This window comes from Helianthus annuus, chromosome 11 (genome assembly GCF_002127325.2).
Source record: "Helianthus annuus cultivar XRQ/B chromosome 11, HanXRQr2.0-SUNRISE, whole genome shotgun sequence".
Classification (NCBI taxonomy): domain Eukaryota; kingdom Viridiplantae; phylum Streptophyta; class Magnoliopsida; order Asterales; family Asteraceae; genus Helianthus; species Helianthus annuus.
The window spans coordinates 38313496-38326313 of NC_035443.2; the positions used below are offsets into that span (position 1 = coordinate 38313496).

The 12818-nt window shown below is 41.8% G+C and overlaps 1 non-coding gene across 1 annotated transcript; it reads right to left on the reverse strand.

Moving 5' to 3' along the window:
- Positions 1-478: 478 nt before the first annotated feature.
- On the reverse strand, positions 479-585 carry LOC118484477. The gene has a single exon (XR_004873588.1). It is a non-coding gene; the product is annotated as a small nucleolar RNA R71 (small nucleolar RNA).
- Between the last annotated feature and the right edge of the window lie 12233 nt (positions 586-12818).

Here is a 12818-nt window from a genome sequence, read left to right on the forward strand (position 1 = left end):
CAATAAAGACATAAAGGAACCGCTAGAAGAACCCGAACGCTTTCTCAGAAAAAGGTTAAAAGCCAAAAACCAAGAGAAGGTTTCGGGTGATCCACCCCCAATGGCGGACCAACGTACCCTTATGGATTATCTACGGCCCACCGTGGGTAATCTAGGTGCCGCTATCAATGCTCCGAATGTCGAAGCCAATAACTTCGAACTTCGACCGCATTTGATACAAATGCTCCAAAACTCCGCAACCTTCCACGGGCTTGCGGACGAGGATCCTCATCTACATATAACTAATTTCTTAGAAATATGTGATACCTTTCGGATCAATGGAGCATCAAACGACGCCATCCGCCTCCGTATGTTTCCATTCTCACTAAAAGACCGAGCGAAAGCTTGGCTCAACACCCTCCCAGCTGGATCGGTAAACACCTGGGATGAACTAGCCCAAAAGTTTCTATATAAGTATTTCCCTCCTTCTAAAACTGCTAAATTAATGGCTGAAATTAATACATACTCACAAGAGGACGGGGAATCCTTATATGAAACATGGGAAAGGTTCAAGGAGCTATTACGCAAGTGTCCCCATCACGGCCTCGCAATATGGCAACAAGTATCCACTTTCTACAATGGATTGTTGCCACACACTAGGCAGACACTTGATTCTAGCTCCGGGGGACTTTTAGGTAATCGATGCCCACACGAAATATATAATCAGATTGAGGAAATTGCTCAAACCAATTTTCAATGGCACACTCCCCGGGGAAATAAGTCTATCGCCCCGGGCGCCCATAAGGTCGACGAAAGCACCTCTTTACAAGCCCAAATCGAGGCCCTTTCTTCAAAAATAAAAAAATTAGAAATGACAAAAACAGTCTCGGTTATGGCTTGTGAAGGGTGTGGTGGGTCACATGAAAATTGGAGTTGCATGAAAGAAACGGACGATCAGCAAGAAATGGTAAACTACATTGATAATAGACCTAGGCCGTCGGGTCCTCCAACGGGAACTTACAACCAAGGATGGCGAAACCACCCAAACCTTGGTTGGAGGGAAACCGGCAATAGTAGTAACCAACAAACCCAACGAACAAACTTTCAGCAATCAAGAAATGAGTCACAAAATTTCACTCAACAACAAGGTGGACGAGAAAGGCTCGAAGATACTATATCTCGCCTCGTCTCCGACACTGATAAGAAAAACTCGGAGAGATTTCTACAATTAGAATCTAATTTTAGGAATCAACAAGATAGCATTCAAAACATAGAAAAACAAATAAATCAACTAGCACAAAATTTTTCCGAGAGATCGCAAGGCGCATTACCTAGCAATACCGAAACAAACCCAAAGGCGCAAGTTCACCTCATCACACTACGAAACCGCACCGTGGGGCCTGCAGAAGTACCTCCACCAACGGAAGAAACAATGCCAACACATCTGCAAGAAAAGAACTCTCCCCCATCACCAGAGCCTACCAAGGCTCCTCGAGTTCCGTACCCCGGTAGGTTAATTCGTCAAAAGACCAATGAGCAGTTCGCAAAATTCGAAAGTCTGTTAAAACAGTTGCATGTCAATATTCCTTTTATCGAAGTCCTAACCCAAATGCCCAAATATTCTAAATTTATGAGGGACTTCCTTACACATAAAAAGAAAATTGAAAATTTGCAATTAGTTAATTTAGGCGAAGAATGCTCTGCCCTCGTACTCAATAAACTACCCCAAAAGAAAATCGATCCCGGAAGTTTCACGATTCCATGCTCAATAGGGGAATCACCCGTTCGCAATGCCTTGGCCGACTTAGGGGCTAGCATTTACCTCATGCCCTCATCAATGTTCAAAAGGCTTGGCTTGGGAACCACGAGCCCTACAAAAATAAGCATACAACTCGCTGATCGATCAGTCAAGTTCCCACAAGGTGTCATCGAGAATGTCTTGGTAAGGGTAAGCAGATTCGTTTATCCAGTTGACTTTGTCATACTCGACATGGAGGAAGACACCGAGGTCCCCCTTATCCTAGGGAGACCCTTCCTTGCCACAGCACAAGCAGTGGTAGACATGAATGACGGGACACTAACTTTGAGGTATGGGGACGATGAGGTGAAGTTCGGAGTTGGGAAGAAAATAGAGGACGACGACCCAGTCAATTACATGAAGGTTATTGATTCAAGCTTGGATGCCGCTCTCCGACGGTGTAACTTGGGAAGCAAGGCACTCCACTCAGAAGATATATAACCGGGAATCGGGTCTAGCCAAGGACCCTTATAAACGTGGCGCACCACGGAGGCATTCCGCGGATCTATCCTTAGTTTAGTTTAGTTTAATCTTTTAGTTTTTGCAGAATAAAACACACTCATGGTGGTAATGGATGAAAAAGGGAACGAGAAAAATGGAACCATGCACGAAGAACACAGCAACCCGACAAAAATCTCCATCACAGAAGGCTCAACACGGGCCGTGCCCAACCAACACGGCCCCGTGCTGAGCCCCTGTAGAAAATCACCCAGTTCAGGTAACTGGACACGGGCCGTGTTCAGCGGACACGCCCCCGTGTCCAGGCTTCTGTTTCAATTCTGTAATTTTTGTTACTGGCACTTGACCACGGGGCCGTGCCCGGTGAACACGGGGCCGTGTCCAGGATGCCAGTAACATAAATCTTTGCTTTTTAACCCACTTTTATACATTCTAATCAACCAAAAACATTATTTTTGGACACATTGAGGACAATGTGTAATTTAAGTGTGGGGGGGATGCTAAAACCTTGAAATTTTGCAAAATCCTAAACACAAGCCTTACACAAAACTCTATTGGAACCGCTAAACACCCCAAATTTTTTCAAAAACTTTTTCATTTTTTTTATTTACTTGTCTTAGTTTAAGTTGGGAATAACAAGTTCTAAAAAGGTTATATTTTTACAAGTTTACAACCGATAGCGTCGTGATAAAAAAGGAACCAACATAAGAAAATTATGAAACGGTATAACAAGTCTAGTTTAAAATTCGGTTATATATGCTTGGTCACATTAAAAACCCATTCCCACAAAAGTGAGTTTTGAGCCTTTATTGAGCATAAAAATACACATATTTAGATTAAATGCTCATTTTTCGTTTCTTGTGTGAATAGCCGCTCGGTCCTTACAAATCTAGAACTTGCCACGACGATACATTCCCGGTCCTTACCAACTTAAACCCAAGTAAGTAAATGATGGAGGCATTAGGACTAACCATTTTTTCTTTCAAAACCATTATTTTTCATTTTTTTTACCTACCCAAAATCCCCCTAGATAGCCCCTTTGAGCCTAAACCTTTCATTTCATTACCCCAAAACCCTTTTTACCCACCAAAAACCTTTTTATTTATTTTTTTTTAGTAACAAGTCCGCTTTTTCGTAAACATCACCTTTTTATGTGACGATCAAAAAAAAAAAATGATGATGATGAAGTTAAAAACAAACAAAAGCTATAAAAGCTTGTTTGGAGAAATACTTCAAAATAAAAAAGTCACTAAAAACATGGTACTTCACGAAAACCGACGCTTGTTATGATTTTCGCCCTTTTTACTAACCACTAACCAACCACCCACCTTTAAACCCAAGCCTTCACCCAAAAAGTCCTCTTGATACTTACAAAGGTAAAAAGTTAAAAAAGAGGAGGATTGATTGCTTGGCAAGCCTATGGAAGACGTAAGTTCCGTGCCGCTCTCGAGTGATTCACTAAAATATACACCTTCGGCCGAGTGTTGAGTGATCTCCCGTGAGGTATGTGAACTTGTATATAAATGGAATTTTAATAAGGCATGCTATGCCCAAATAAGTAATTCATCTTATGAAAAGTTCAAAATAAATCATAACGAATAGGATTGTAAATAAATAAAAATAAAACCTATAAAAACCTTGGATTCCCGACACTCTAGGACAAGCTAAAAAACTTCTCTTCTACCTATTCCATTTGGGAGTGTAAGCCACATTTAAAGAGTTTTGCTTGAGGACAAGCAAAAGTTCAAGTGTGGGGGTATTTGATGTGTGTAAAATGCAACATATAAATCACATCAATTAAGGCATAAAACTAACCCTTTTTAAGTACTAATGTTGGAAAAAGAGTGTTTTTGTCTTCCTTTTGTATTTTCAGGATGAAATGAGCTCAAAATCACAAAAGAAGCAAAAAAGACAACTAATTCTACCATAAAATACAAGAAAAGGAACAAAAGTGGACTGCCCGGACCCTCAACGGCATCTCCCAAGGCAAAGGAGAAGAAACAGAGTCTGAACACGCCCCGTGTCCAGCGAACACGGGGGCGTGCCCAGGAAGCAGCAGAAAAGACAAACTAGTAGAAGCTTCCATTGCCCACCACGGAGCCGTGTCCAGCGAGCACGGGGGCGTGGTGAAAGTACAGCAGGCGCATTAATTGTAATTCGCAATTACAATTAATGAAGTGAGAGAATGTCAGACGGGCACGGGGCCGTGTCCAGCGGACACGGGGCCGTGTCCAGCCTTCTGTTCAGCCTATAAATAGAGGAGCTTGGCTTCATTCTCTCTCATCCCTTGGCACACCACCTCTCTCACACCTCATCCACCACCCACCACCACCATAACACCATCATCCACCACCATCATCCATTGTCCATCGTAGAGTGTGTGAGTCGTCTCGGGATCCAAGATTGATCGTAAGAGTTCTTGACAATCAAGACCATGTTTGCCTAAGTCTCTTACATCACTTGGTGAAGACAAGTGTTTAGTATAATACTTTTTATTTTTAATCTTTTGCACTTTTTATTTGGTTTTGTATTAATGACTTTAATAACTAGTTACTTATGTTGAAGGTGATCTTTCCTTATCGTTTGTCCGTGGTGTCTTGGCATTATTTTACTGTCTATATAAAATAAAAGATTTTCACCATTCATATCTCCACGGTCTATATGGAGATATGTTGGCTACCTGGTCGGGGGTTAAGAGAACGGTTTGGTAAGGGTCTTGCCCTTGTTCAGCGTTTAGAGGTCCTGCTTGGGACCTGGGTCAAATTTAGTAGGATCTCCTTCAATGCCCATAGGTATTGGATGGCGGGGATCCAAACTCTTTGACCCCCTCATAAGTTAACTACTATTAATACTATAACCCGGCTATTTAGGACTGTATCCCTGCTGACTCAGACTACTTAGCCGAGGGTAACGTCACCGCCAAAAGCGGGGCCTACCATAATTTGCATTAATAACTTAATTCATTATCTTTCAATAATCCGACCCTTTAGGATTGTATCCTTGCTGACTCAAACTACTGGGTTGAGGGTAACGTCGCCTTCAAAAGAGGGGCCTACTACAATAACTAAGATAATCTCTTAAACAAGTGCAAAAGTGCGAAAATAATCAAAGGTTATACTAATACACGTGTCGGATCCAAGTGATTCATCTTGTCTATCTGTTTTTATTTTATTTTTATTTTTCAGCATTTAGTTAGTTTTTACTTTTCTTAGTTTAAAACATTTTTCTAACCTTTTTGATTTGATTAGACGTTGAGGATAAACCGGTACTAAAAGCTCTTGTGTCCTTGGACGACCTCGGTATCTTACCAACACTATACTACGTCCACGATGGGTGCACTTGCCCATATGTGTGTTTAGTGTTAGTAAATATCGTGTTTTATAAATTTAAAACTTGGCTAAAAGTGTAAAAAGGGCTTAAATATATATAAAAAATAATACTACACTTCACGCACATCAATATGCTTTAAAGAGGTTGTGGTATCAGTAGGATACCTTCCATAATGCTCGTAACGAGTTTAAGTTCATTTTATGCCCCGTAGGGGTATTTCGGTCGTTTTAAAGATTTATAAAGAGGTTTCTGAGTTCTACAGGAAATCTGTGTTTCCCGAACAGTTTATAAAGCCAAAATACTTTATTTATTATTTAAAATCAGTAGCAATTGGAATCGGGTCAAAAGACCTTGTAGAACTCAAGTTATGGCCGAAAAGGGTATGTTCGGTATTTACTGAACCGTTGCCATAACCGTAGGTTATGAGCAGGTTAAAAATAATTAAACATCTTTAAAAATCCCAAAATATTATTTTACATCAGTGTGTAAAAGGTTTGATGTCAAAATCTGGGTTTAGATAGGCGTTATGCTAATTACGCTATTTAATTACTAAAGTTTCCGTAATTTGCGCTATTTAGCATAACTCCTATTCTGGACCTCGGATTGACGTGAAATTTTAGGGACATGTTTAGAAATCAGTAACTAAGGTTATGGTCCTTTCACATGTCCGAAATTCTCGTTTTAAATTGAAAAGGGCGTTATGGTCAACTATTAAGCATTTAACGGAAAGGTGTAAAAGACTCGGACAAACAACGAACCGGTCACAGAGGGTTATACCATCATGTAACCTGGTCCTAAGAGAGTCCTAAGGCATATCTAAATCATACTTTAACGGGTCAGAACTGAAGTCAAAGCAAAAGTCAAAGTTTTGCGACTTTCGGCTCCGAACCGGGTCAAAACAGTAAATGGTCGGATCAAACAAGCTTAGACTAGTTAATATACTTATTATCATGTTTTATGAGTGTTTAAACAGATTACACACCATCTACATTACTGGTTATGCATGAAATCGCAAAATAGCATTTCTGTTGACTTTTTCTAAGCACGTTTGACTCGACATTCGGACTAGTTAGAGTGGGAATCAGAGGGTGCCCTTTTAGGGGTTTAAAGCCCACATGATTACCAACATATAACTACCTTTGATTCGACAAACCACTGGACCATTTGTGATTTATCGCAAAGTCAATCGTTAATTACGACGGATTGACTTTTAAGCTAAAAATATGGAAAAACGAAACCACAAAGGGTTAGGCAACTTACAGAAGCTTGGTGCACGACTAGGGATGTTAGAAGAATGCTTGAGAGCTCCAGAGATGAACTAGAAGGCAGGTTTGAGGTTTGTTTCACATTGGTGCAATGCATTGCCTTTTATAGTGAAAATTTTGGCATAGGATCATTACAACTCACTCTACAATGGTTCATGGATGATCAGCAGGTGTCCTATAGTGTTAGGGGACATGTAGAGGGCGCCCATGCTTCAATTAATGCATCAATGAACGTTTACAAGCTCAAACATTGAATCTGTCCAAACTTTCTGCATCTGGGACTCCCACGCGGCCCGCTTTAGGATTCAAACAACTCAGACGCGGGCCGCCTTAATCCTTAAGTCAGAAAACGAATCTGCAGGTGGCGCGCGGCCCGCATTAAATCATGCATATCTCTAACGCGGCCCGCATTGGACTTGTTTTTCAAGATTTTCATATCTTTTGTAATGATTAACCTGACCTTTCGGTTTTGAAGGGGTAACTTTGCGATTTGGCCCTCGATTATTTACAATTAAGGGCCTCGTGACTTTTACCCGCATTGTTAAGTCCCCGGTTAGTTTAATTACTATCCGAAAAGCCTTAACTTTTATTGTTGACGCTTTTAACCCCTCGGATACGAATTTGATCATAACTTTCTTGTTTTAAAACGGAACTCCGCGAAATTTATATCGTATATTCTAGTGAGCGTATTTTACTGTTACAAAGCCTCGGGTTCGTCAAAGGGTCACTCAGAGGTATAAATTAAACATGTTGACACAATTAACCACTGTAGCTTGTAATCTCTCACGTTCTCCCGCGTTTCGCTCCGTACGATCCATGATTTATTCGTTTGAAGGTACGAGCATCATTTAGGGTTACTATACAGTATATTTACCCCTCGTTGACATTTCTAATCCTCGAATTTACATACTTTCAAGGTTTGTCAACTCTAGTCATTTATTTAGTATTTAATACCACGTGTAAACTCATGACATGTGTCAACACATTATTGGACACAAAATTTCGAGGTGTTACATCCTCACCCCCTTAAAATAAATCTCGACCCGAGATTTACTGAAATAAATAAGGGTATTTTTCTTTCATCGTGGCTTCAACCTCCCACGTGAATTCGGGACCTCTACAGGCATCCCATTTGACCTTAACAATAGGTACATGCTTCCTTCGAAGCTTCTTTATCCGTCGATCTTCAATCGACAAAGGTTTCTCCACAAACTTTAAGCTCTCATCTATATGCACATCTGTATGTGGTATTACCAGTGATTCATCAGCGAAGCACTTCTTTAGATTGCAGATGTGGAACACATTGTGGATTCCATTGAGCCCCTCCGGTAAGTTTGACATAGGCAACTGACCCGACACGTTCGATAACCTCGAAAGGTCCTATGTATCTCGGGCTTAGTTTGCCCTTCTTGCCGAAACGCATCACCCCCTTCCAGGGTGATACTTTAAGCAACACTTTTTCACCTACCTCGAAGTGAAAATCTTTACGCTTTGGATCTGCGTAACTTTTCTGCCTATCTCGGGCAGCTTTGAGACGGTCTCGAATCTGGACAATCTTGTCCGTCATCTCGAAGACTATCTCTGGTCCTGATAATTGGACATCTCCAACTTCCGCCCAACAAACGGGTGATCTACATTTTCTACCGTATAATGCCTCGAAGGGCGCAACCTTAATGCTGGTATGGTAGCTATTGTTGTAGGAGAATTCGATTAATGGTAGGTTCTTATCCCAACTACCACCCAAATCGATAGCACATGCACGTAGCATGTCTTCCAACATTTGAATAGTACGCTCACTCTGACCGTCTGTCTGAGGATGGTAAGCCGTACTAAAATTCAAACGTGTGCCCAGAGATTGCTGGAAACTTTTCCAGAAATGCGACGTGTATCTAGTATCTCTGTCAGAGATAATAGACACAGGTATGCCATGCAAGGCTACAATCTTATCAACGTATAACTGGGCCAACATGTCGGAGCTATAAGTCTCCTTGATGGGTAAGAAATGTGCTGACTTAGTCAGTCTATCAACTATAACCCATATTGTATCATTTCCTTTCCTCGTCTTGGGTAACTTGGTAATAAAATCCATAGTTACACATTCCCACTTCCATTCGGGAAGTTCACGCTGTTGTAGCAAGCCTGACGGCTTTTGATGCTCAGCTTTCACTTGCGCACAAGTCAAACATTTGGCTACATAAGCGGCTACAGACTTTTTCAAGCCTATCCACTAATAATTTGCCTTTAGATCTTGATACATCTTATCAGCTCCAGGGTGAACAGAATATTTGGAACTATGGGCTTCCCGGAGGATAACATCTCGTAGTCCTCCATAAATTGGAACCCATATTCGTCCATTTAATTGTAAAATTCCGTCCTTGCTAAGAGTTAACTTCTCCTCAGTTACTCCTAGCTTTTCTTTAGGATAGTTAGCTTCCAACACAGCTTCCCTCTGTGCAGCTAACAACCTTTCAATCAAATTATTCTTCACTTCAATGCTCTTGGCATTGATTCGGATGGGTTTCACCCTTTCCTTCCGACTCAGGGCATCAGCGACTACATTCGCCTTGCCGGGATGATATCTGATTTCACAATCATAATCATTTAAAGTCTCCATCCAATGGTACTGCCTTATGTTTAATTCCTTCTGATTAAACAGATGTTGAAGGCTCTTATGATCCGAATAGATCACAAACTTGATACCATACAGATAATGCCTCCACAGTTTTAGTGCGAACACAACGGCACCCAACTCCAAGTCATGGGTGGTGTAATTCTTTTCATGCACCTTTAACTGTCTTGAAGCATAGGCAATAACCTTGCCTTTCTGCATAAGTACGCATCCCATGCCAGTGTGTGATGCGTCGCAGTAAACTACGAATTCTTCGGTACCTTCAGGCAATGTTAGTACAGGAGCGTTGCTCAACTTTTGCTTCAGAATATCAAAGGACTCTTGCTGCTTAGGGCCCCAAACGAACTTTACTTTCTTCTTGGTCAAAGAAGTTAAGGGCGCAGCAATCCTTGAAAAATTTTCAATGAAACGCCTGTAATATCCTGCTAACCCCAGGAAACTACGAATCTCTGTAGGCGTCTTTGGCTCTTGTCAATTCATGACAGCTTCTACATTAGCGGGATCCACTTGTATACCACGCTCGCTGACAACATGTCCTAGAAATTGGACTTCACGAAGCCAGAATTCGCACTTAGAGAATTTGGCATAGAGTTTCTCATGATGCAGGAGTTTGAGAATACAGCGAAGGTGTTTCTCATGGTCAGCTCGGTTCTTCGAGTAGATAAGAATATCGTCGATGAAAACGATGACGAATTTGTCTAGGTATGGCTTGCAAACGCGATTCATGAGATCTATGAACGCAGCCGGTGCATTAGTGAGCCCAAAAGGCATCACTAGGAACTCATAGTGACCATAACGAGTCCTAAATGCGGTTTTATGTACGTCTTCATCTTTGACTTTCAGTTGATGGTAGCCTGACCTCAAGTCAATCTTCGAGAAATAACTTGCCCCTTGTAACTGATCGAACAAATCATTGATCCTCGGCAAAGGATATCTATTCTTTATTGTGACCTTATTAAGTTCGCGATAATCGATGCACAGACGCATCGATCCGTCCTTCTTCTTGACAAACAGGACAGGTGCTCCCCAGGGAGACGAACTAGGTTTGATGAAACCTTTAGCTAGCAGTTCATCCAGTTGTGTCCTTAACTCCTTCATTTCGGTTGGTGCTAACCTGTAAGGTACTCTAGCAACAGGTGCTGCTCCAGGGATGATATCGATCCTGAATTCCACTTGCCTATCTGGTGGCAAACCAGGTAGATCTTCTGGGAAAACTTCTGGGTATTCAGAGATGACGGGGATGTCTTCTATCTTCGGTTTAGGCTCATCAAAAATCACCTGTGCCATGTAGATGACACAACCCTTCTTTAAACATTTTGAAGCCTTGAGCATAGTCACTTGCTCAGGCAATCCATACTGGGTATCTCCCCGAATGGTAAGCGATTCACCAGACGGAGTCTTTATCACCACTTGCTTTCTGTTGCAGATGATTTGGGCCTGGTTGTGAGATAACCAGTCCATACCCAATACTATGTCAAAACCGGCCAATTTAAAGGGAAGTAGAGACAGAGGAAAAGAGTGGTTCTTAATGGATATCACACATCCATCTAACACAGTGGAGACGGTTCCTATGGTGCCATCTGCTAACTCTACCTCATAATTCACATTTAAGGTTTTGACAGGCATATTCAGCAATTTGCAAAATTTATGATCTACGAAAGACTTATCAGCGCCTGAATCAAAAAGTACTCTTGCGAAGACATCATTTACGAGGAAAGTACCTGTGATCACGTTATCATCTAGCACTGCTTCTTTCGCATCCATCCTGAAGACTCTTGCATTTGTCTTCTTGGTTTCTTCAGGCTTCTTGGCATATTTAGGGCAGTTGGTTCTAATGTGCCCCTTCTCGTTACAACTATAGCAAGTTGCATCCTTTATCTTTTTACAATCCAAGGTCTTGTGGTCCTTGGACTTGCATATTCCGCAAGCAAATGACTTCGACTGAGTCTGCGAGTTTCATTCGAGTCTACACTTTCCAAAGTGACGTCTCTTGCAATTCTTGCACTTGGGCTTCTCACCAGATTGTTGCCCATCCTTCCTTGACTCAGACCCTCTCTTGCTGTCACCGTTTCCGCGGTGCTTCTTGCTCGACCTGCGTGAATTATCATCTTCACGCTTTCTCTTCTCAGCCTCTTTGTTCCTCAGCGATCTTTGTCTGACCGCATCCAGAGTGAGGGACAAAGATATGTCAGCAACAGATCTAAAGGTCGCTGGCCGAGAGGCCTTTACGCTTGCCTTTATCTCGGGGGCTAAACCACCGATAAAACGAGCTATTCGCTTTGGTTCCAGGGTTACCAGATACGGAACCAACCAGGACATCGTGTTGAAGCTCGTGAGGTAAGCTTGACAGTCAAGGTTCATCATAACTAACGATGGGAAGTCGGACTTCATCTTTTCAACCTCATGTTGAGGGCAGAAATTTTTCTTGATGAGAGAAATGAATTCCTCCCACGTCATGCTGTACAAAACAGCCTTCCCCGAGGCCTGAACCAGAGATCTCCACCAAGCCAGGGCCTCGCCCTTGAATGACTGTGAAACAAACTTCACCACATCTTTCTCTGCGCAACCACTGATGTCCACCACGGTGTCCATCTCGTCTAACCACGTCATACAATCTACCGCGCCCTTCTCCCTAGTGAAGTCTCGGGGTTTGCAAGATACGAAATACTTGTAGGTGCAACCCCTCGCGCGAGAAGCATCAGTAAACACTTTTTCCTTAGGACGAACACTGTTTTCATTGGATGAGTGGTTATCATCGTCCTTTTTAGGCTTAGACGGGGGTTTGATGTGAGATTTTGAGTGGGTTTTTGGCTTTGAGTGTGGTTTAGATATGGTTCTGCTCCGGGACTCAGTGTATTCTTCGTATTGTCGATCCAAGGCTGCCTTAACAGCACCGTCGACAAGAGCTTTTAATTCCGCGCCCGTTAAATGAATCTGGGCGTTATCATTTTCATCTTCTTTCGAATGGCTATTCACTTCATTAGGATCAGCCATTGTAACTTGAATCTGCTACAGAAGATAATGATAAAGTTTTATTTAGGAGTTTATTATGGAATTGTCCTTTATGGCAATTCATTAACTATGGTGAACAGAGACCATATCTGGTTAATTTGTTACTCACTTTTATTTAGGATTTGAACATAAATTATCCTAATTACAAACAATATTGTTAGTGGCGCAAAAGCCTAGTCACAAGGACGTTTTTATAATATTAGCCGGGATTACAGAGAATCAAGGCATGAAGGTTTGAACCGTAGTCCTTTTACCCTTTTCTGACAGGGAGTCATAGACTACAACTGCCTTTTGTCTTATATGACAATAGGTATGGCCCGTAGGCACTACATCACTAATGGATATC